Source organism: Cucumis melo, chromosome 5 (assembly GCF_025177605.1).
Source record: "Cucumis melo cultivar AY chromosome 5, USDA_Cmelo_AY_1.0, whole genome shotgun sequence".
Lineage (NCBI taxonomy): Eukaryota > Viridiplantae > Streptophyta > Magnoliopsida > Cucurbitales > Cucurbitaceae > Cucumis > Cucumis melo.
In genome coordinates this window covers 10,777,453-10,804,098 of record NC_066861.1, presented here as the reverse complement: position 1 = coordinate 10,804,098, position 26,646 = coordinate 10,777,453, and the positions used below count along the sequence as shown (strand labels likewise).

General features: G+C 36.1%; 1 protein-coding gene and 1 long non-coding RNA gene across 2 annotated transcripts in view; one reads left to right on the top strand and one right to left on the bottom strand.

Moving 5' to 3' along the window:
* The window catches only part of LOC103496918 (eukaryotic translation initiation factor 4G), a 52,442-nt gene that overhangs the window by 3,475 nt on the left and 22,321 nt on the right, over nt 1-26,646 (bottom strand). The gene's annotated exons all lie outside the window — the stretch shown is intronic.
* On the top strand, nt 9,890-24,822 carry LOC127149380 (uncharacterized). Its single transcript, XR_007820911.1, has 4 exons — nt 9,890-10,065; nt 10,436-10,506; nt 24,369-24,423; nt 24,567-24,822. It is a non-coding gene; the product is annotated as an uncharacterized LOC127149380 (long non-coding RNA).

Here is a 26,646-nt window from a genome sequence, read left to right as displayed (position 1 = left end):
ATATTTTTGAAAAGACCCCTATATATTATATACACATCTATCATTACTTCTCTCATCAATTTTTCGATTTGTTCCCATTAATTATATATACCCACGTACATACATATATATTATTACATACATACAATGCATACATACATATATATATTCAAATTAATTCCACCAAATCCCACTTATCACCTAAACTTTTAAATTCAAATTAATTCACATCCATCAGCAAATAAATCATAATAATCAACTTAAAACACTCATTTAACTCAAGATAATTAAACTAAAATTGCCTTCAATTCGGGAGGTACATTTTGTCGAGAGGAGTGAAAATGCATTGGTGAAAGTTTTATGGGAGAATCAACAATTGGATGAGGCTACATGGAACGAGAGGATCGGATAACGTGAGAGTATGGTACCTATAATTTTTCGAGGACTAAGACTTTCGAAAACAAAAGAATGTAACATTCAAGTTTACTTTGGAAAAATAGCAAAAACCTATTTTAATTACAAAGATTGCAAAAACTAAAAAATGAAATATATAAATGCTTACAATAGAACTTAAATGTCTCTACCCTAGGAGAAAAGATACCTTTCAAAATACGATAATTGTGAAAAAAGAAAAGTATAGCATAATTAGAAAAACAATCCCAAACTATCAAATCAAACCTTTTATATGTTTTCCTACAAAGAAAACCCTAAAATCCCACCCAAAATATTTTCATCTTCTTCAACCGCGGGCCCCTTCTTCTTTTTGCAAAGAAGGTTTTCAACTCGTCGTTCTTCAGCTTTTTAATCTTCTTGGTTCAATTGTTTTGCAAAGATTTTTTACTCGTCATTCATTGAAAATCATTTTTCATTGCTGTGGACCAGCTGTTCAACGCTCAACATTCTCCCGTCAGCCTTCAACGTTCTCCCCTAGTCGTTCCCCATCGTTGAAAACCTCGTCTACCACTCCCCAGCCATTCTAAAGGCCTTCACCTTGGACCGCCTTCACCGTCAAAAATCCTGTCAACGTTCACTATCGAAAACCCCCTCCGAAAGTTTTCTCCGTGAACTGCCCCCCACCATAAAAAACCCCATCGATCACCCTTCACCAATGGCCAAAATATTCTCCGTCAAAAACCTTGTCTGCATAATAAAGGTTTAAAAACCTTCACCGTAAAAAACCATCCATTATCCCAGCTTACTCAGAGGTAAGAGCTTTCTTTTACATGCTGTATGAGTTATTTAAAATTAAACAGAAGTTTTTATGAAATTTTTTTTTAACTATATGCTCTTGTTCAAAATGGAAGATATTAGATATTATATAAGGGAATACAAATTATAAATAAATATTCATTTATTTTAGGATAACTAATATTAACAAATTTTCACCTCATTTATAGGAATAATAATGGGTAATTATAATAGGTGGCAATATTTAAAATAATTATTAAGTATGTAGCAATATTTTAAAAAAATTACAATAGACACTTATGGTTTATCAGTGATAGACCAACATTTGCTACATGGTCTATCAGTTATAGATTCTTATCATTGATAGATTTTGACAGATTTTGCTATATTTGCAATTTTTTTAAAAATGTTGCTATATGCTTAGTTATTTTGAATATAATTGCTATATTTGCAACTCTCTCAAGAATAATCTGTAACATAACAAATCAATATTTAAAATTTATTATCTATCTAATAAATATGAAGGATATGACAAAACAGGCAAGTGAAGGGAAGAACAAGGGTAAGTGAAGGATTAAGAGTTGCTGGAATAACAAGTACAAAGAAATCGGCTTCAAAAGAACTAATATCTTTGTATGGAACTTCTGTTTGACTTGCTTTCATTAAACTTCTACTTATGATTTGAACATCTCAAACTATATATTTTTAGGATCTTTTGAATTGCCAGCCTAGTTTCATTTTAGAATTATTAGAACTTTGAGTCTTTATATGATTGATTGATATAGTTTTTTGGGAATTGACTTGTTATTATATAAGATAGGAAATTTCAACATTTTTCTATGTAGTAAAAAATCATAATTTATGAAATATTGATCGTTAGAAATGTCATATATCATATATACAGAGGGTGAATTGTGAGTGCATGCCTAAGTATTCACTAGCATCTTTCAAGGTATACAAAATAATGTTTATATTTTCTAATAGACTTAAATTGGAAGCCCATTGCTATGGTACCCCTACACAGAAATACACTATATGTGAAAAATACCATATTTGATTACAAGAGTTTCCATAGAGGAAATACACTTTAATATAATTATGGTTGCATATCATATAAAGGAATCTTGTCATTAAACGTGATAACACAAGTCATCAAATTTTGATTATGGAAACCAATAAACATGACTAAACAAATTTGAAATTAGTACTAATAAACTACACTAGCGTAACTCGAGTTTGTTGAATATAATTTAGAAAATACCAGTTGCATATCTTTAAAGAACGATAATGTATTGTGTAATATATTTAAATGGTAAGTCATTTCGAAGGTGCCAATATATATAAAGAAATACAATGTACGTGAAATATGCCATACTTGAAGACAACAATTTTCATAGTGGAAAAATATACTGTAAGGTAACTATGATTACATATAACACAAAATGAATCTTGTCCTAAATGAGAACATAAGTCATCAAATTTCGATTATAAAAACATATAAGAATTTAATTACAAACTTTGAGGGTTAAATTTAATACCAATAAACTACAATATAGCGTAACTCACAAAGTAGTTATACTTTTATGGCTCCCTAATATATAAAATACACGGTAATTGAATGACTTCGGGACAAACCAATATATAAAGATTGATAACAAAATAAAGATAATTCATTTCCGAACAAAAATTCCAAAACAATCTAACCAAAAAACAAACAACAACAACAATACATATTTTATATATATATATATATATATATATATATATATATGTATGTATGTATATGTATGTATATAAAAGCTACTAACTACATTGTAGGACTCAACGCTGTATTTAGAATTATGAATATAAAGGTTATTTGCAAGATCTACATCATGCTGTAACTTTCTTTTCCAAATAATTAGTAGTAATTCTCTTCTTTTCAAGCCTTTCAGTAGCCTTTCAGTGGGACGTTTGACTTTAAAGAGGAATAAATGGATCATCATCAACTTGGTGCACATTTGTAAATTGTTCTACATTGCCAATAGGATGTGTTTTTGTCCTATATAATAGAGCCGAATGGAAAAAGAAGACAAAATCTTCAATTATAAGAATGAGGGAAATAAAAACTTTGCTAAAAGATTGAATTTTATATAAGAAATATAACGTTTGACATGGCTTTATTTATTTAAGAAACTTTATATAATAAATTTAAAAAACAATCTTATTTGTTGTAGGTAAATGAAAGTGAATCTATTATAACAACCAAATATTTAGTATTTTATAAAGTTTATTAATGAAATATTTTGAAATAAAAGTGAATGTGTTTTTTTTTTTACGTTATTTTGAAAATCCAAGATTTATGTTTTTTGAAAAAAAAAATCAAATAATTCAAGATGTTGCTTCCACTATTAGTTTGCTATTTTTAAATATAATATAAATTCATTAAATATATATTTGGTAGAACTTGAGCAATGTCAAAGATTTATGTTATTTGGTTGAAATAATCTAAGATTTATGTTTTGTGAAAAAGAATCAAATCATCCAAGATGTTGCTACCACTGTAAGGCCCAGATCAAAAAAGGGAGTCTGTTGAGAAGGAGCCTTGGAGAAAAGAATGATTATTCCAAAGGTAAAAGAATGACTGTTCTAAAGAAGACTTTAATGGTGAAGAAGGTTGCGATTCAAGGAAAGGCGATGCGGGGAGAAGTACTTGCGTCTCAAAATGGTTGCTGTAAAGCAGGCGTTTTGTTGAAGAGTTTGGCATTTTGCATAGCAACATGAGACGAAGTCTGGCGAGGAGTGGGCGTTTATGGTCTGTCGTGAGGAAAAGGCAGACAAGGAAGAGTTGAACATTCCAAGAAGATAAACCTAGTATTTCTAGGGAAACTAATCCAAAGTTTAGCATACCAAGATGATAAGCTTAGTGTCGTTCTAAGGGAAATGTTTAATTTTGAGTTAACTATTGATTGCATGGTCCGACAAAGCAATAAGTTGATGCGTGTAAAGTTGTAAGTTAGAACTGGCGGGTAAAGAGAAGAACTTGGTTAAAAGTATTAGTATAAATAAGATTGAAAGAATCAAAGAAAGTATTGTCATTCTTAGAAGTTGCCAAGAAAGTGCTAAGTGTTGTGCTTTTATTAAGGAAGCTAGGCAAAAAGAGAACTGAATCTAGGTGTTTTGAGAAAGGGAATCAAGTATTTTAATGAGTAACCTTCATGCGAAAAATAAGTGTTTTTGTGATTAATCTTCATAAAGAAAAGATGTATTTGAAAGTATTCCTTTCAAGTCTATAATTATGCATAACAAGTTTTGTATATCTATAGACTGTTATGTTGTTGTTGATGTTGTTATTTGAAAAGAGAAAGCTATTGATTTCTATGTGATGATTATGTAGATTGTGTGCAAGTAAACCATTAGCCTTATTCTTATCAAGTGAACAGATATTATGTGGTGTGCAGATAATGAGTAAAGGCGTCATGTGGACGACCTGTACAACGAGAAATGAATTAGGGAAATTCTCGGATGTTGTGGATGGAATGAACATCAGAGTAGTTTAAGTGCATGGTGCTGGCGAGAGTGAATCCTCGTAGTCTTTGTGCAAGGAACAATTCATGTTCTTAGTGGAAAAGAATAAGAGGAAGCTAAAGTGCAATTTCTGTGATTTATGAAATGACACGTTGTGAGCCAGTTGTTTCATGAAATGAAAATGAATTTATATGATTACTATATTCCTAAAAAGATATTTTTAAAATCTCACTCATTAAGTGTAACACCCCCCAAAATTAAGATAATTTTGGAGCTAACTATCTTAGTTTTGTTTAATTAGATTTAATTGGGTATTATTTTGAATTTCTTTAATGAGAATTATTTGTTTTTTTGTGGAAATTAGAATTAATTAAATATTTATTGGATGAATATTTAATTAATTAGAGGTTTTGGCTTGTGGTGTTTGTTGAGTTTTTGATTAAATTGTATGTTATGAGGTTTGAGTAAAGTTGAGGATTCTTGCTGTTGTTGAAATTGAATTAAATTAAATAATACAGATGTTATTTAATTAAATTGTAGAGGGGAAATTTTGTTGGAGATTTGATAATTATACGTGTATGTAAAAATATATATATAATTATTATGTTAAAAAAAAAATAATTATATTTGTTGAAATATAATTATTTAAGAAAAACATAATATGTATTTTGGAGAAATGATATTTATTAAGGAAGAAAAAAGAAAATAATTATATTTTAGGAAAATATAATTATTTGTAAAAGGATAATTATTTTGGAGAAATATAAATAATAATTAATTATTGATAATTAATTATTTTGGAGAAAGATAAATAATAATTAATTATTGTAAAAAATAATTAATTATTTTGGAGAAAGACAAATATTGATTCTGGAGAGAAGTTGTTATGATTGGACAAATAAGTAAAGAGAATGAACTGATTTTATTTAAAATGAAAATTGATAATTATATATTGAAATATAATTATTGGGAAAAAGAATGTAGCATCCCAAATTTTTAAGGAGTTTTTATTAATTATATTAAATTATTTGGGTGTTATATTAAGGATTAGAGCTAAAATTTAATTGTTGGATTAAGATAATTAATATTGAAATTTTATGAGTGATTTATTGGAAAAGATCTGATTGATTAAAAGAACTGAAGATTTAAGTTAATTTGAGATCTTGAAGTGAAAAGTTGATTTTGGTGGAATTGGATTTAATTGAGTACATATATATGGATATATGTATTTAATTAATAATTTAGATTTTTGGTGGAATATGATATTGATTATTTGTTTTTATATAAATAATTAATATGGAAAAGTAAAGTTAATTATATGACGACATATAATTATAATTATTTGGAAAATAAGATAATCCATGAGGAGGAAGATGATTGATTTTATTGAACGAGAAAAGATATATTTATTTAGAAGAGAGAATGATGATTTCAATAAAGAGAAACATTCCTAAATATAACGAAATATTTACGACCCGTGTAAAAAATCCATAAATTTAGCTATTTTTTAAATACTTCAGATTTGCCCTTCCATTCTTTTCTCCTCTCTACGATTTTTTATCGTCTTCTTCCTCTATCCAAATTCTATTTCTTTTTATTCCTGTTTCTTCTTCTTTTTTTTTTTTCATTCACTGCATGCATTGTTTCGTTTTTTTCTTTTCTTTTTTAAACAGATGGTGTATAAAAAATCTTGAAAAAATTGGTTAGGCATTTAAATTAGACTAACAGAAACTAAAAGATTGTGTATAAAGAATATTGAAAAACTCTTTTTCTTCTTTTCTTTTTTACATAGATGGTGTATAAAGAATGTTGAAAAAATTGGTTAGGCATTTAAATTAGAGTGACCAAAATTAAAAGATCATGTACAAAGACTATTGAAAAAAATCGTTTATACAAAATTTTGAAAAAAGAATCATTTAGATTTGGCTGCCAAATCTAAACGATCGTTTAGGGAAATCTAAACGATCGTGTAGCCAAATCTAAACGATCATATACCAAATTTTGAAAAAAAAAAAAAAACAGATTTGTAACCCCAAATCTAAACGATCGTGTAGCCAAATCTAAACCATCGCATAGCCAAATCTAAAATACCAATTTTTGAATTTTTTTTAGATTTGGAACCCCAAATCTAAACAATGGTGTAGCCAAATCTAAACGATCGTGTACTGAAGCCAAATCTAAATGATCGTATACCCAATTAATTAAACGATCGTGTACCAAATCGTGTTACCAAATATATTACGCGCATTGTTGACGGGGTATTTTTTGGATTTTACACGGTGGGCCTATGGGCTTTTTCCATTTTCAGAATTATTTTATATAATGTAAATACTTTGCCGCTTCTTTATATGTTTGAAAAGACCCCTTAAATAAATATATATGTTATTATAAAATTTGGTGAGAGAAAAATAATAATAATAACAATACTTCTTTATTATTATTAATGGTTATAAATGCCTAAGATTTTGTGCATTTAAAGTATTTATTGATGAGAGATAATGAGAATAAAGATATATGTATATTTTGATAATATATATATATATATCTTAAAAGGAAAAGGAAATAATAATAATAAATACTATTGTTATTATTTGGATTTATAAATAGCATTGGAATGCTTAAGTTGAAGAGAAAAAGAAAAAAGGAAAAGGTTCTTCATCTTCTTCACTAAGATAACCCTCTACTGTCGCCGCTTCACCAATTTTAGTTATGATTGGTCCCTTTGACAAAACTTGAAGATTTAAAGTGATGAATTTTTCAATCAAGAGTAAGAGAATTTTTCAACTTCCATTTAAGTAACCTTGGTAAGCTAAGGTAATTAAATCAATAATTTGTTAATTTAATTTTAGATCTAGTTGGGGTTTTTTTAAAGGTTCAATTGACTAATTCTTGAAAATTTAATCTTGTATTTTTTCCAATCAAGGTTGAATTGGTTTCAACCCTAATTTTTCTTTAAGTTAATTAATTTGGAAAAAAATTTGGATGATAGCCAATTGCTAATTTTATTAACATGCTGAAATTTCCTTTTATGATTAGGATCAAATTAATTGGAGAAATTTTACTCTCAGTTAGGAAGTACTTTGTTTGGCTAAAATCTCTAGGTAAGAGATTGTCCTACTAGACCTTCAAACTGAAGTTAAGAGCTTACATGTAATTTTTCATTATGCATTGATGTAGCTAAGATGCATAATGTGTTGATGTTGATGATTGATGATGATGATTGATATTATATTGATGACTGATTTATGTTAATGATGATGCATGGTATATTAATCACATGATTAAGGACATTAAGATTAATATTCATGCCATGTTATGAAGTTTATGGTATGTTACATGCTATGAATGAGTATTCTGTCAACTTTGTATATTAGAGTCGTACCCATATGGGTGTCCTTCGGGATCACCACCTTTTTTATCACTGTGCAGTCCGACGGGATCACCAGTTTCATGAGATGTTATGTATATGAGTGGTCTGACAGGTCACTTACAGCCCGATTGTCCTAAGTGTTCCTTCGAGTTCACTGAAGACCAGTTTGTCCTAGGTGTTCTTTCAAGTTCACGAAAGACCAGTTTTTTATCATAGGTGTTCCTTTGGGTTCACCAAAGACCAGATATCTTCCTACGGGATCACTAGATTGCGTGTGTTCGGAAACGTGCCAGTTTAGGGGTACTTCCTTACGAGACTCTAATGGAAAGTTAACAGACACCTAGCGGAACTAGTAGTAGGTCCCTTACTGAGTATATGTTTATACTCACTCTTTTTATGTTTAATATTTCAGGCAAAGGTAAAGGTAGAGGAAAGTTGGCGAGCGACAGAGAAGGATCCGTGACATGTTATATAGGGACTCAGTTTTGCTTTCGCGCCTATATATCAGTATTTCAGTATTATGTTTTTAATGAAAATTTAGTCTTCCTTTTTTTAAGAAAGTGTCACTTGTTATTGTTTCTTTTTAGTAATGACCTCAATTTAGTAAAAAAAGTTGAGTCATTACATTAAGTCTTCAACTTACGTTTTAAGTTCTTCCTTCCCAAGTGATTAGGCATTAAGGCCAAGTAAAGAAGGGTAAGATGTGTTGCAACGCGAGGAAGCTGACCAAGTCTTTTATTTTCGGTTACTTTGAAGTTATCATATTTAGTAGAGGGTTGCATCTCAATTTTACGAAAAGCTAAGTCCTCGTATTAAGAAGCTAAGCAAGTAAAGTGGAGAAGTTGGACCCAACGTTCTAAAGTTTTGTGTTACAGTTAATGTACTTGAGGATCTATGCTTTAAGATTGTAGAACGCATGGTTTTTAAAGCTAATAAAATGAGAAGATATGTTGTTTTTGTATTCCACGACATTGTATTGCACTTATCACCTAGAGCTCAAAAGCTTAAGGGTTGAAAACTAGGCAACAAAGCGAAGAATAAGTGAAATAAGATGTTAAGTTATTATTTATTTTTCCGCTGTGTTGTGTTGTAAAATATCTTGAGTTTTAAGTTGGAGCTTTACGTTAAGACTGGTTTAAGAAGTTATTTCGCTTCCTAGACGTTTGACGTTTCTCACGCGGAATGATATGAGTTGAGTGTCTAGGTTGCATGCCTTCACTAGGTCGTCTAAAGTGACTTTTGGGGCGGGGCACGACATCCCCTATTGGTTTGCTATTTCTGAATATAATATAAATTAATTAACTGTATATGTGAAAGAATTTAAGCAATGTCAAAGGTATTTAAAAAAAGAAAAAAAAAAAAGAACAAAACTTGTATGTATTTTATCAGAGTAAAACTATCAAATTCTATTCAAATATACATTTAATAAATTTAGCAATAAAATATTGTTTTTAATTCTATTTTAAACACTATCCTATCTATGTATAACTATTTTTGTGGTTGACTCTATGGATTAACTAAAAGAAAAAAAGTTTCATTGATATTAGGAATAAGATATTTCAAAAACTTTATTAAATGTATATTTTTTTCAAAATATTACAAAAATGGATATTATGAATTAGTTAAATATATATTTTCGATAAATTTAAAAAATAAATATATAAACATTTATTAATTATGAAGGTTCTAAATTAGGATATAATTTTATTAAATTAATATATAAACATTTATTATATAGTCTATGACAATTTTAAAATATCCTTAAATATAAATAATAAAATTATAAGTATTTATTTCTTTTTCTCTCTCATACACTTTCTTCGAATTTCTTTTTTTTCCTAAATATCCACGAAAATCCGAATCTTCTTCTCCTTCCCCAATTTCTTTGAAATTCTCGATTGCCCCAGCTCCATTGCGCACGACTAACGCTCCACCACAGACAACTACACCACACCCTCTCGCTCCATCACCCAAGCTCTACACCTTATTGCTCCACCTAGTTACTAAAACTCTTAAAGCTAGTAAGGTCTCAGTTTTCATCTTTCTCAAGTTGTCGTCTTTTCTAAGTTCCACACATGGCTGACGGTGACCCATGGTTGATGGACTCGAATCTATTGTTCCACGTAAACGAACTTGGTTTCCCCTTTTCATTTTCTTCAATTTTTCAAAAGGGAAATCACAAATCATTTTTGGCATGCTAAGAAGAAAGCTTTTTCCTATACTAAAGAAAAAAAATTTTGGTTTACAATCATCTTCCTAACGTCAGTCTAACATTTTTTCTCCATTGTTGACTATGTGATGAAGCATTGTGGTAGCTTACAATGTGTTTGATGAAATGCCTTAGTGAAGCATTTGGTTGATTTTTAATTGATTTTTGTTTGTTCAAATTAGGAAATCAAGACCAAGGAAGAATTCATGGCTATGAGAGGAAGCTTTGAGAAAACGAGAATGAAAAATGAATGGTAAGATTTTAAACTTTGATAATGTATAGGACCTTTAACTTCACAGGATTGAAAGAAAACGTGAGATTTTAGTTTCTTCTATGTTTGAGCTGTAGTAAAGATTATATGACCATAGCCTTTATGGTTCACCCATCAATTAGATGATATTTTCACATTCAATTGAAATAATTGTTGCCATAAGATTATGAATTTACCGACCTTCTTTCTTTCATGAAAATATTGTTGTACTTGTCTTTTACACTTCACTTCATCCTTTCATGAAAACTTGTAGTACCAACTACAATTATTAGTATCACTGGAATTTGTACATAATGTAATTTAATGGATTTAACTTATCCTCATAGTCTCTTAAAAATTTGCATAATTATTAGTATCACTGTAATCTAATGCAACTTCTTCTATGCTTGTTGAATAATGTCATTAGAAATATTGAAGATTTGGTAAACTGTGTCTTCTGGTACTTGATTTCTTTGAGCCCCTTCTTTCTGTTTCATCTCTGTTTGTAGTTTAATATGTTGGGGTTGATGCCCTAAATCTCGTGGTCTTGTAGTTTGTAATTGTATATATTATACAAACTTTTTATTTATCTAATAAAATAAAGTGTTTTATTTTATTTGATATTTAGTTGCATTAACTCACAAAACCAATAAACTAACATCCAAGGTTATCTTCTGTAACCTAAACATGTATGTGGAGATATACAAGTGGATCATGTTTAAGTGATAACCTAAATGGTCTGTAGTAAATGGATAAGGCTGGATACCTTATCTTGGTGACACTACGAATACGGCCTGCTTTGTAGTTGTTACAATTGTTCTAAAGTGCTACAAATGATTTGATCCTAATTATTTATGTCGAGACATTAGAGCGGGGGTATTCTATACAAAGAGTTTGTATAAGACCGGACCATGAAATGAATAGTCTCTCTTATTAACACCGTTACTAGTTGAGACTACATTTCACCAGGATGACTATAGGTGACTTGACCTGAATCTTGAGTGAGTTGTGAACTCCTGCCTATGTAGGCGATCCTTTGATTTGTATGGGTGAGAGTGGCCTATGTAGCCGACTCAATATGCCTACCATTTTGGGGATTCGTCTGATTGGGGAGCTGGGAACGCAGCTACACAAGAAGGAATTCACTCCTTCTCTATAGATAGAGTAAGTAGAGAATTTGCTCTCTTAAGGGTTGATTTCAGGGCTTGAACAATGTGGCGTCACACCCTCTCTTGGCCTGAGAGGAGTTCAGTTATAGTAGGACTATAATTATTGTTCATTAGAGGAATCAATGGTACTTAAGGAGTTAGATGTAACGACCCAACTTTCCGGACTAAGCTTAGGTCACTACCAAATACCAAAACTCGACCATTCAACATAAAATTTGAAACGGACCAGTTACGATTCATTAAAACATTAGAAACCTTACAAAAGACAGTTTCGGGCCCTATTTTAAATCAATCAAAAAGTCACAAATAAAAACTCAAGTCACCAGTTCAAAATCACAAGTCAAAATATTCTGACCAAAATACATAGCGGAAGCGATAAGAAAACCAGACGCGTCCATATGGCCTTCACGCATCCTTCCTGCCTCTCGTCGGTCTGCCCCTCGCTGTGCCCCTACCTGAAAAGTTAAAGAAGAGAAAGGATGAGTATAAACATACCCAGTAAGGGACCCACTACTGGGCCCGTTAGGGGACAACAGTTAACTTCCTATTCGGGGGTACCCTACATAACAGTCTAGTGGTTCCGTAGAACGCACATATCAGTCTAGTGCTCCCGAGGGATGCACATATCAGTCTAGTGCTCCCGAAGGATGCACACATCAGTCTAGTGCTCCCGAAGGATGCACATATCAGTCTAGTGCTCCCGAAGGATGCACACATCAGTCTAGTGCTCCCGAAGGATGCACATATCAGTCTAGTGCTCCCGAAGGATGCACATATCCGTAAGGCACACTACCCCATAGATGAAGCTAACCGTTACCCCTCAGTCCAAACTAAACCATCTACATCAGTCATACCCCAACGGCATTCATATTACAGTTCCGCCAAAGGCTTTGTCAGTCAGATAGTATAGGTTTAAACAATTACGCCCTCAGTTGCTATATGCATCACCAATTCGCACACCATTAGGGAAAACCCTAGATCCAATCAACTAACCAACCAAAAACCGGACTCACTGTCTTTCCCCGTCCAAACTCCATGAACAACATCCAGACCAATGTTCTACTACATACTGAACCGTAACTTCAAGGTACATCAACATAAAATCTCGATCCACAATTAGCAGTCACAGTATCTTTACATCAGACAAAATATAATATCAGTACTTAACAGTCAACACGCATACAGTTATTCAGTACAGTCACTAACGTCTAATCCCCTGTGGATTACTACGTTTTCAGCTTGGATTCGGGGTCCAGTAGTAGGAAAACCCTTACCTGATACTCGGTTATGCCCCTCGATCGAATCCACGCTCAACGGATCAACCTGAACGAAAACACAAGGGTTTTAGTTGATGACTCTAGTAGAAGTCGCTTTAAAAGGTCCGAAACGACACCCGTTGACTTACCCAAGGAAAGGAAGACTACCCCCAAACAAGCCTGCCGCGGGACCCGAGAACTTAAGCGTCAACTCCTTACTACCTTCAAGGGAGAAAAGTAGGGCCATATCTTATTTCAATATTCAAACTCGAATTGGATGTAGTAACATTAGGGAATTCATCAAAACAATCCTTACCGAAGACTCACCGTGACCCGAAGTGGAGGAAGGAAGGCTTAGGTGGCTCGGCTCGGCTCGGCTTGGACTCGGCTCAGCTCGGCTCGGCTCGGCTCGGCTTAACTCGGCTTGGTTCTCGGCTCGGCTCGGCTCGGCTCGGCTTGGTTCTCGGCTCGGCTCGGCTCGGCTCGGCTTGGTCCTCGGCTTGGCTCGACTTAGTTCGGCTCGCGGCTTGGCTCACTCGGCTCGCGGCTCGGCTCACTCGGCTCGCTCGGCTAGGCTCACGCGGCTCGCTCGGCTCGGCTCACGCGGCTCACTCGGCTCGGACTGAAAGCGGTTTCGGGTCGGGTCAGCTTGGAACCGGGTCGGGTTTTTGCAGCGCGAATCGGCAATCACGAACGATGGCTCTCCGGCGTCCGACGACCGTGACGAACGATAGCTGGGAGGCGTTACGGGAGACGGAGACGGAGAGGAAGAGAGAGATGGTGGCGGAGACGAAGGCGGAAGAGAAAAAAAAAACGGAGAGGTGCGGCGGCGTCGGGCGATTTGAAGCCGAGAGGAGATCCGAATGGATGGGGAGCCGCGGCGGACGACGGTGGCCGAGGCAGACGACTACCACACGGACGGAGACGGAGGAGCCGGCGGCGATGCAGAAACGAGGAAGAAAGAGATGGAGGAAGAAGAGAAAATGGATGGGGCTCAGGTGGCTGTGGCGCGGCGTGAGGAAGAAGAAAGCGAAAATGAAGAAAAAAAATTTGGATGGGGGGGGCGGCGCGCGATTTAGGGTTAGTTTTAAAAAAATAATAATAATTTTTATTATATATATATATATATAACTCTTAATAATTATATAATATTAATAGTAATATTATAAAGTAAAAATAATAATATATAATAATATTAATATTAAATAAAAATAAATTAATATTATGTAATAAAAATGTTATTGTTTTAAAATAAAAATATTACTATAATATTAAATAATAATAATAATTATAATATTAATATTATAATAAATATTAATAATAATAATATAATTAATATTATATTATCATTATATCAACTTACACCAACATTTAGATTTCCGAATCATTTACATAAAACGAGAAAATCTTACCTCGAATTTTCGGGGCGTTACATTCTTCCCTCCTTAGGGAACTTTCGTCCTCGAAAGTTTTATTCCTCGAACAGCTCGGGATAACGGGATCTCATGTCATCTTCTCGCTCTCATGTAGCCTCTTCTACCCGGTGATTCCGCCATAAGACTTTAACCAAAGGGATTTCTTTATTCCTCAACGTTTTCACCTCTCTAGCAAGCACCTCAACGGGTTGTTCAGCATAGCTCAAGTTTTCATCAATCTCCAGTGGCTCGTAATCCACTACATGGGATGGATCTGGCACGTACTTCCTCAACATAGAAACATGAAACACATCATGAACTGTCGAGAGTGATGGTGGCAACGCCAAGCGATAAGCTACAGGGCCAATCCGCTCCAGAATCTCAAACGGCCCAACAAAACGGGGACTCAGCTTTCCCCTCCTTTCGAAACGCAAGACACCTCTCATAGGTGCTACCTTTAAGAACACCTTATCCCCTACCTCAAACTCAAGGTCCTTCCGCCTCACATCTGCATAACTCTTCTGCCTACTCTGAGCGGTATGCATGCGTGATCTAATCTTCTGTATCGCTTCGTTAGTAGACTGAACTAACTCAGGACCCATCAATCTCTGCTCACCCACCTCACCCCAGCAAACCGGGGATCTACAACATTTGCCGTACAAGGCCTCAAATGGTGCCATGCCGATAGTAGCCTGATAACTGTTATTATAAGCAAATTCCATCAAATGTAAGTGGGAGTCCCAGCTACCTGGAAATTCCAATGCACACGCTCGCAACATATCCTCTAAAACTTGGTTCAGACGTTCAGTCTGACCGTCAGTCTGTGGATGGAAAGCTGTACTAAAGTCTAACCTCGTGCCCATAGCAGTCTGCAAACCCTTCCAGAATTTGGAAGTGAAACGGGCATCTCTATCAGAAACAATCGATACTGGCACTCCATGTAATCTCACTATCTCAGACATGTACAACTGTGCCCACTTACTAGCAGTATAGGTGGATTTACCCGGAACGAAGTGCGCTGATTTAGTAAGTCTATCCACCACAACCCAGATCACTGTAAAACCCCTCAGAGTTCTCGGCAGCCCTGTAATGAAATCCATGGACACGTTTTCCCACTTCCATTCCGGTATGCTCAAGGGTTGTAATAAACCCGCTGGTTTCTGCCTTGGTGCCTTAACCTGCTGACACACCAAGCACTTACTAACAAATTCTGCTACTTCCCTCTTTATGTTACGCCACCAATAAACCCGCTTCAGGTCCTGATACATCTTCGTACTACCTGGGTGCATAGAAAATGGGGAACTGTGAGCCTCAGATAATAATTCTGTCTTAACCGCACTATCTGACGGAACACAGAGGCGTCTCTCAAACAACAGTCCACCATCAGAGGATAACGAGAACTCAGCCGTTTGCCCTGCCTCTGCTAGGCCACGTTTCTCAACCAGATAAGGATCGTTACTCTGAGCATCAATGATCCTTTGCCTCAAAGTCGGCTGTACCGTCAACTGGGCTAACTGCATAGTAACTGCCCCTACTGACACTGCAATCTCAGCCCGCTCGAGATCCCGATGCAATGGGGCCTGTCGGGTAATAAGTGCTGCCGAATGTGATACCTTTCTACTAAGAGCATCAGCTACCACATTTGCCTTGCCCGGATGATACAGTATCTCACAATCGTAATCCTTCACTAACTCAAGCCACCTTCGCTGTCTCATATTAAATTCTTTCTGAGTAAAGAAGTATTTCAAGCTCTTATGATCCGTGAATATCTGTATCTTTTCACCATATAAATAATGCCTCCATATTTTCAAAGCAAAAACCACTGCTGCCAACTCTAGATCATGTGTAGGGTAGTTCTGCTCATGACTCTTCAACTGACGGGACGCATAAGCGACCACCTTACCCTGTTGCATCAAAACACAACCCAAACCCTTCTTGGAAGCATCACTATAAATCACAAAACTGCCAGAACCATCAGGTACAGTAAGAACCGGTGCGGTAACTAGCTTCTGTTTAAGGTTCTGGAAACTGTCCTCACATGCCTTGCTTCAAACAAAAGGAGCTCCCTTTCTGGTCAAGTGAGTAAGAGGAGTAGCTATACGAGAAAAGTTCTCCACAAACCGTCAATAATAACCTGCTAAACCCAGAAAGCTACGAACCTCACTGACTGTGGAAGGTCGGGTCCAACCGGTGACTGCCTCTATCTTAGCTGGATCCACAGAGACCCCAGCCTTAGAAACCACGTGACCCAGAAAGGACACCTGCTTCAGCCAAAACTCGCACTTCGAGAACTTTGCGTACAACTTATTATCCCGAAGTGTTTGCAAAACCATACGTAAATGCTCCTCATGTTCGGCCTCCGCCTTGGAGTATATCAAGATATCGTCGATAAACACGATCACAAAAGTATCTAGGAACTCCCTAAACACTCTGTTCATTAAGTCCATAAACACTGCCGGAGCATTCGTCAAACCAAAAGACATCACAACAAACTCGTAGTGTCCATATCTGGAACGAAATGCTGTCTTCGGTACATCCTCATCCTTAATCCTCAGCTGATGGTATCCCGACCGAAGATCAATCTTAGAGAACACTGTGGCTCCCTGTAACTGGTCGAATAGGTCGTCAATCCTGGGCAAAGGATATCTGTTCTTTACGGTCACCTTGTTCAACTCCCTATAGTCAATGCATAGACGCATCGATCTATCCTTCTTCTTAACAAATAAAACTGGCGCACCCCAAGGTGACACGCTCGGTCGAATGAATCCCTTATCAAGCAATTCTTGTAACTGTACCTTCAGTTCTTTCAGTTCTGCGGGGGCCATTCTGTAAGGGGCTCTGGATATAGGAACCGTGCCCGGCTCCAACTCTATGGCAAACTCAACCTCTCTGTGCGGAGGTAACCCTGGAAGTTCCTCAGGAAAGACATCCGGATAGTCCCTCACTACTGGTTCTGATGACAGGGATACATCGGCCTCTCTAGTATCCACCACGCTCGCTAAGATACCCCAAGTACCCTGACTGAGCAGTTTACTGGCCCTGATGGCTGAGATTACCTGAGGCAACGACTTTGACCCTCCTCCCTTAAATTTAAAACTGGCCATCGAGGGAGGGTTAAACGTTACCTCCTTACGTGAACAATCTATGCTGGCGTGGTTAGCGGCCAACCAATCCATACCCAGGATTACATCAAAGTCTAGCATATCCAGGACTATCAGCGTTACTTCAATCACATGGCATGCTATCTCAATTTGGCATGCTTTCACCTTTTCCTTCGACAACATACATTCCCCGGAAGGAGTAGATACTGATAAAACATGGTGTAAGGGCTCTACCTCTAAGCGGGCATGCAACACAAATGCGGAGGAGATAAAAGAATGTGACGAACCCGAATCAAACAAAACTAAGGCGTAATGCCCCAACACTGGGAGCGTACCTGTCACTACTGTGCCTGCCTTCTCAGCCTCAGTCCTGTTGGTAGCAAAGACTCTACCCTGATGTGGAGCACCTGCTCCCTGATTCTGCGTGTTCTCCGTGAGTCTAAACGGGCATCTATCAGCTGTATGACCCTCTTGCCTGCACTTAAAGCACGTCCTGGTTCCGAATAAGCAACGGCCCACATGGTGCTTCCCACAAGTGGTACACAACGGCTTCCCTCTGGCAGCCTCCCCTGCCTCAAAAGGTTTCTGCTGGAAGCTGCGAAACTCACCACCTGATCTGAAATTCCGCTGTGGCACTGGAACAAGCTGCTGCTCAGCCTTCCTCTTCTGTCCCGATGTCGAACCTCTACCAGCGGTCTTAGACGAGTTAGCCCTCTCCTGTAAACTGAGATCCACTGCCAGGCGCAGTGCATCGGCATGAGTAGCGGGTCGGAAAGCTCGGACCAAACCCTGAATGTCCAGTCGGAGGCCTCTAACAAACTTATCAGCTCTGGCCGCCTCGGTCGCTATCATCTCGGGAGCGAAGCGGGATAACATGTCAAACTCCACATCATACTGTTCCACTGTCATGTCACCCTGCTCTAAGTTCAGGAACTCCTGCCGCTTGGCATCTCTCAAACTAGCAGAGAAGAATTTCGCATAGAAACTCTCCTTAAACTGCTGCCACGTGATCTAACTCACATCACCACCTAGCATTCTCTCTGTAGTCTCCCACCATGCGGTACCTCTGTCAGTCAACATAAAAACAGCACACTGAACTTTCTGATCCTCAGGGCATTTCATGTAACGGAGTATGGTCTCCAAGGACGATAACCACATCTGAGCCCTGGTGGGGTCCTCCAAAGACCCATCGAACGTCGTGGGATTATACTTCCTGAAATCCCTCAGGTGCTTAGCCTCTGCTGACAACTGATCCGGCACAAACTGGGGCGCAACTGGTACTGGAGCCGGAGCTGGAGCAGGAACTGGTGCTGGAGCTGGCGCTGGAGCTGGCGCCGGAGTTGGCGAGGCAGGCTTCTGCTGCTCCCGCATCTGCATAATCAAATCTCTAAACCTCTGCTCCATGGCGGCTAGGTCCGCATGAGTAACTGGCGCAGCCGGGTCAGGGGCTTGGGCTACAGGCTGCACCTCAGGTTGAACGCGTCCTGCTCCCCTTCCTCGGCCTCCTCGGCCACCCCTACGTGCACCTCTCCTTGGTGGCATTTCCCTAACAACCACCAACGATTCCTTTAGTCATAAATGGTAATTGAAGTTGCAGTTTAACTTAGGTAAGGTAATGCATGTAGAGTTATACATATACTTTCATGAGAGCGTACCTGACGAGCGGCAAGGATCGTTTCAGCCATAAGGACACAAAACACAGACTCACATTATAAGCCAGTCTACAGAACCTAAAACTTAGGCTCTGATACCAACTGTAACGACCCAACTTTCCGGACTAAGCTTAGGTCACTACCAAATACCAAAACTCGACCATTCAACATAAAATTTGAAACGGACCAGTTACGATTCATTAAAACATTAGAAACCTTACAAAAGACAGTTTCGGACCCTATTTTAAATCAATCAAAAAGTCACAAATAAAAACTCAAGTCACCAGTTCAAAATCACAAGTCAAAATATTCTGACCAAAATACATAGCGGAAGCGATAAGAAAACCAGACGCGTCCATATGGCCTTCACGCATCCTTCCTGCCTCTCGTCGGTCTGCCCCTCGCTGTGCCCCTACCTGAAAAGTTAAAGAAGAGAAAGGGTGAGTATAAACATACCCAGTAAGGGACCCACTACTGGGCCCGTTAGGGAACAACAGTTAACTTCCTATTCGGGGATACCCTACATAACAGTCTAGTGGTTCCGTAGAACGCACATAGCAGTCTAGTGCTCCCGAGGGATGCACATATCAGTCTAGTGCTCCCGAAGGATGCACACATCAGTCTAGTGCTCCCGAAGGATGCACATATCAGTCTAGTGCTCCCGAAGGATGCACACATCAGTCTAGTGCTCCCGAAGGATGCTCACATCAGTCTAGTGCTCCCGAAGGATGCACATATCAGTCTAGTGCTCCCGAAGGATGCACATATCCGTAAGGCACACTACCCCATAGATGAAGCTAACCGTTACCCCTCAGTCCAAACTAAACCATCTACATCAGTCATACCCCAACGGCATTCATATTACAGTTCCGCCAAAGGCTTTGTCAGTCAGATAGTATAGGTTTAAACAATTACGCCCTCAGTTGCTATATGCATCACCAATTCGCACACTATTAGGGAAAACCCTAGATCCAATCAACTAACCAACCAAAAACCGGACTCACTGTCCTTCCCCGTCCAAACTCCATGAACAACATCCAGACCAATGTTCTACTACATACTGAACCGTAACTTCAAGGTACATCAACATAAAATCTCGATCCACAATTAGCAGTCACAGTATCTTTACATCAGACAAAATATAATATCAGTACTTAACAGTCAAGACGCATACAGTTATTCAGTACAGTCACTAACGTCTAATCCCCTGTGGATTACTACGTTTTCAGCTTGGATTCGGGGTCCAGTAGTAGGAAAACCCTTACCTGATACTCGGTTATGCCCCTCGATCGAATCCACGCTCAACGGATCAACCTGAACGAAAACACAAGGGTTTTAGTTGATGACTCTAGTAGAAGTCGCTTTAAAAGGTCCGAAACGACACCCGTTGACTTACCCAAGGAAAGGAAGACTACCCCCAAACAAGCCTGCCGCGAGACCCGAGAACTTAAGCGTCAACTCCTTACTACCTTCAAGGGAGAAAAGTAGGGCCATATCTTATTCCAATATTCAAACTCGAATTGGATGTAGTAACATTAGGGAATTCATCAAAACAATCCTTACCGAAGACTCACCGTGACCCGAAGTGGAGGAAGGAAGGCTTAGGTGGCTCGGCTCGGCTCGGCTTGGACTCGGCTCAGCTCGGCTCGGCTCGGCTCGGCTTAACTCGGCTTGGTTCTCGGCTCGGCTCGGCTCGGCTCGGCTTGGTTCTCGGCTCGGCTCGGCTTGGCTCGGCTTGGTCCTCGGCTTGGCTCGGCTTAGTTCGGCTCGCGGCTCGGCTCACTCGGCTTGCGGCTCGGCTCACTCGGCTCGCTCGGCTCGGCTCACGCGGCTCGCTCGGCTCACGCGGCTCACTCGGCTCGGACTGGAAGCGGTTTCGGGTCGGGTCAGCTTGGAACCGGGTCGGGTTTTTGCAGCGCGAATCGGCAATCACGAACGATGGCTCTCCGACGTCCGACGACCGTGACGAACGATAGCTAGGAGGCGTTACGGGAGACGGAGACGGAGAGGAAGAGAGAGATGGTGGCGGAGACGAAGGCGGAAGAGAAAAAAAAACGGAGAGGTGCGGCGGCGTCGGGCGATTTGAAGCCGAGAGGAGATCCGAATGGATGGGGAGCCGCGGCGGACGACGGTGGCCGAGGCAGACGACTACCACACGGACGGAGACGGAGGAGCCGGCGGCGATGCAGAAACGAGAAAGAAAGAGATGGAGGAAGAAGAGAAAATGGATGGGGCTCGGGCGGCTGTGGCGCGGCGTGAGGAAGAAGAAAGCGAAAATGAAGAAAAAAAATTTGGATGGGGGGGGGCGGCGCGCGATTTAGGGTTAGTTTTAAAAAAATAATAATAATTTTTATTATATATATATATATATATATATAACTCTTAATAATTATATAATATTAATAGTAATATTATAAAGTAAAAATAATAATATATAATAATATTAATATTAAATAAAAATAAATTAATATTATGTAATAAAAATGTTATTGTTTTAAAATAAAAATATTACTATAATATTAAATAATAATAATAATTATAATATTAATATTATAATAAATAAAATAAATATTAATAATAATAATATAATTAATATTATATTATCATTATATCAACTTACACCAACATTTAGATTTCCGAATCATTTACATAAAACGAGAAAATCTTACCTCGAATTTTCGGGGCGTTACATTAGATGTAACTACACGGGCAAAACGGTAATTTTTGGCCTAGCTGTACTTACGAGCAATTTGTGAAGGGTCATTGCACTGTTGATTGGTTATATCTAATGGACACAAAAATATATCTACAGTTAGAAGAGTGCAACTATTAGTCTTTAGTGGAATGACTAATAGTTAATGAATAGAGATTAAATTTAATTAAAGAGTTTAATTAATTAATCTCATTTCATTAGAGCTTCAATCTGTAGGTCCATAAGGTCCCCTTGTTAGCTCAATAAGGATAAATGAGAATCAAATTTATTTTGGTTTAATTTGAATTGTTCAAATTGATTAAGGGAATAAATTGTATATGATACAATTAATATAATGTATTTGATACATTATAATGTAAAGTTTTTTATGAGAGAAGTTAATATTTGAATATGATTCAAATAATAATAATAATATGAATGAGATTCATAAATAAACTGTAGGTTAAAATTGAATTCGATTCATATTAGAACTATAGATTATATGAGAGATCTAAATCATTGGTTATATTATATATGATATAATATAAAGTTTATATTATATGAGATATAATATATTTGTAATTAAATTTATATTAATTTTATATTATATGAGATATAATATATATTAATTAAATTTATATTGATTTTATTTAATTTAATTAATACATACATACATACATACATATGGGAGTTATTCTACGTGGGAAGGATGGGGAAGTTATTTGATAACTTCCCCCTCCATTGTTGAGATTTGTTTTAAAAGAAAAAAAAAGGGAAGATTTTTCCTTTTAGAACAGCACAACACAATCTTACGATCTTTCCCTGTATCCCAACAAAACAAAATTCTCTCAAAAGCTTCTTCCCTCACCAAAATTACAGAAGCCCACAACTCTATGTGATTCTTTACTTGGAGAATAACGAGGAAGATTTTGTGGTGTCACGAAGCTTGGAAGAAGAATTGGTTCTACAAAGGTCAGTTTATTTTCACCTTTTTCCATGAGAAGCATGTTTATTATTTTTCTTTGAATTTATTGGTTTCATAAATTGAATTTCACTCGCACGGGCGTTCATAAGCTTTCGCTTTAGGAATTCCATTCCTTCATAATATAGATTCCGCATTTGATTTACAAGTTTGATATAAGGTCCCCATTAATATTTTTACTTCACGTAAATTTTTAGTTTTGGCTTCTGGACAGAAAGTCTCATATTGATGATAGATATTAAATCTATTGATTTAAAACTAGATATGTGCCTATGATTTTATATGTGCTTTTAAAGGATATGATATTGTTCACTTAGAATTTATCTCTAAAAAAACGTTTACTATCTATTAGAGACAAAGTAAGAAATTGTTATTACATCAAGTTTTGGAAATATCTCATGTCTTTCATTTATATTTGTTATTTAATTTCAAGTTTAGAAAAAGTTCGCAACGTGATGTTTATACTTTTAAGAGTGATAAAACAAGAAAAGCGTCAACAACAATTGATCAAATGAACCTTCAGATTAACCAAAAAAAGGAATTAATAAATTAAACACACAAGATTGTTAATCCAGTTCGATGACACGACATCTACGTTTGGACGGTCCTTGACCCAAAGCTAGACCTTTTATTAATTTGATTTAGATCATTAACAACTTTGTGATCTTTAGTACAACGTTTACACAGTCGATTATTCAATACTCTATACTGAAAGTGATCCCATTAAGTACAATTTAACCTAGATCACTTGGAATAAATCAAATAAGGAATACTTTTCTTGATTCAAGTATTTCTTCTAACTTGACAATTCAGAGGTTATTTGGAAGAACTCCCCCTGAATTAATTATCTCTCAATGATTCACATACACAGTGCGAACATCGCACACAGCTGTTTCTTCAGTCAAGATCTACAGAACAACGAACTCTTTTTCTAGGCAAACTTACACGGTTCTTTTTCTAGGCAAACTTACACGGTTCTTTTTCTTTCTTTAGAAGTTTGCTGTAAACAATAATGTCGGGATGCTTGAGTGTGATACTACCATGCTTCAAACTAGATGTATATATAGGAGAGAATGCCGTAAACAGTTTGGGAGAATAAAATCTTTGCCATATAAAATCTTTCCTAAACAAGATTATTTTTGCCAAATAATATAATCTTTTTGTAAGAGAAACTCATAAGGAAAACTTTTTTAATTTGAAAAAATATTTTCTGAACAAATAAATATCTTTTACGAAAAGGTCCCACCAATTAACTAACAAAAAGTTTTGATTTTTCATTTTTTTTTTTAGAATTAATAGTTTTGATTTAGTACTTATAGTTTGGTAAAATTTTCAATATCAACTCTATGGTTTGAATTTAACTTTAAGTCTCTATGATCTAAAAAGTTTCAATTTATATGTGGTACCAACAAGCAAGCATAGAAGAAGTTGCATCAAACTTACATTAACATTGCAATCATAGAAACAGTTAGATTTGATAATTCTTTTCTTTTCTTTTGGTGAGAATTCTGATTAATGGAATCCTTTGATGATGCTATATGCCTATAACATAGTTAGTTTTAGTTTTTGTTTGTCATTTCGTGTTTTTTTTCAAACAGTTGCAAAATAAGGAGGCAGAAGGTTTTTCTTTTCCGTGATAGTCCCTACACTGAGGTAAATGGATACTCTAAATTAGAACTTCTATACTTGGTCTTACTGTTTATGAGACTATCTAGTCCTAATCATTGTTTTAAAAATGTAGATTTGGTTATTTGAGTAACAGTTTTCACTAATGCGTTTATGTGTGGTCTTGACAGTTGCTGAATTGTACGATTTTGATGATGAAAAGGTAAATGAAATTATATTAGATTCTTGCAAATCACTTCCGATATTATTCAAAGGCTATTAAAGAAAATATTCTTACAAAGTAAATGCAATTATAAAAGATTCTTGTAAATATTCCGGGCCAGTTCGACTACATGAACTTCATACTTAATATTTAGTCTATGGAAATCGTGACTTATGTTTTCTCCCTCCTAATAGTTACTCAGAATCATAATACTTTAAGCAAACGATGCGGCAGGGTAGTCCAACAAAACCAGGATACCTCGCATGCCTCAGTTGTAAGGCCCTTGAATTGATTTATTATTCAGTAGCTAATTTACTTGCTTTATTATTATATTTATTATTATTATCTTTAATTATCCATCATTGTTTTAATTACCATTATCTTAGAAATAATAATTAGAAGTGGGTGATCCTTGAGGAGAAGGAGCGACTCTTAGAGGAAGTAAGTGGGTTTATATTTTAAGGGTTTGTCTCACAGTCACTTTAGTGAGGAAGTAGGTGGATTTATGTTTCAAGGGTTTGTCTCATAATTACTTCACTGAACTTGATTTTTTTGGTTTAGCGATTTTCTTCCAAAGATTTCAATACATTTATTAAGGCTTGTGAGAAATATGGGGGAAATGATATAAAGAGTATGGCTTCAGAGATGGAAGGAAAAACGGAAGAAGAAGTTAGAGAGATATACAAACATCTTTAAATTTTCCCAAAACTTGCAAGGACAACTCAGCTCCTTTACTCAACATGGTGAACACCACCATAATGCGGCAGGAACTAGATGGCCTAACTTCATTGTTGTTGACTTCTACTAGGTGATTAACTCATAAATCAATTCCTTTAAATTCCTCTGAAATTGATGATTGATATATATACATATATTGATTAGAGTAAAATAGTTTTTGCTGACAGGTAAGAAAAAGTATAACCTACATATGAAAGCTTATGAACTAAAGTGGAATAAGTATAACCATTTCAGTCGCTTTGGTAATAATTTCATTTTGATTTTTATGTTGGTTTGCATTCAGTTTTTCAATTATGATCTTCTCTTCTTTAGAGAGTCATGTATAGGTGATTGCATTTATTATATTGTTCCCTTTTGTTAACTGATCATGTATAGGTGTTGAACATTCATCTACTTAGGATGTTGTAATTGTAAATATAGAACTTTTACAGTATTGCTTTTATTTTTCTTGACAAATTATTTCAAGTATGCTTTTGTTTAAAGACGTTTTGTTTGTATATTTTTACAATGGTAAGTATTTCGTTGTCGTAATATTTATATTGAAAGAACGATTGATATCCCAAACAGAAGGACCTAAGGTTTTGATAGTAAAGAGATGAAAGCCCTTGCACAGCGGAAGAATTACAGAATCATTACCCAATTTTAATTGAAACCTAAAAATACCAGTATATTTACAAAAAATAATTTATTTATGGCTAAGCATGCTAAAAAATTACTTTATAGAGAAATACAGAGAACAAGAATACATACCCACGTTGACAACTCTGGATCTACAAAACTCTAAGCTAAGGCACCACCACTCGGAAACCTTCCTATTCTCTGGGTTGAAATTTTGGTTTGTGGGAACCAAAATTAGAGTAAGGGAATTCTAAGAGAGCGATAATTTTTTCTAGAGAGAATTCCAGTACACATCACAAAATTGTTCCGCAATATTACACAGATCTCTCCCTCTTCTTTAGACGGAACAAATGGGAAGTTGAGAGAGAAAATAGGAACGTAGGAGAACCACTCACATTCTCTATTAATTTAATAATCACTTATTATTAAAAAAATTAATATTAGAGAAATTTTTACAAATATAACAAATCACTAAAATATTTACGGCTCATGTAACAAAGCCTATGAAGTTAGTCTTCTTTTAAATATTCCAAATTTACCCTTTCGTCTTTCTTCTTCTCTTCGCTGCAATTTCTTTCTATTGTCTTTCTTCTTTTAATTTTCTTTTCCACTGCAATTTCTTTTCATTGTCTTTCTTCTTTTCCTATTCTTTTTATTTACTTCTTTTCCTCTTGATTTTTTACGTCGTTCCT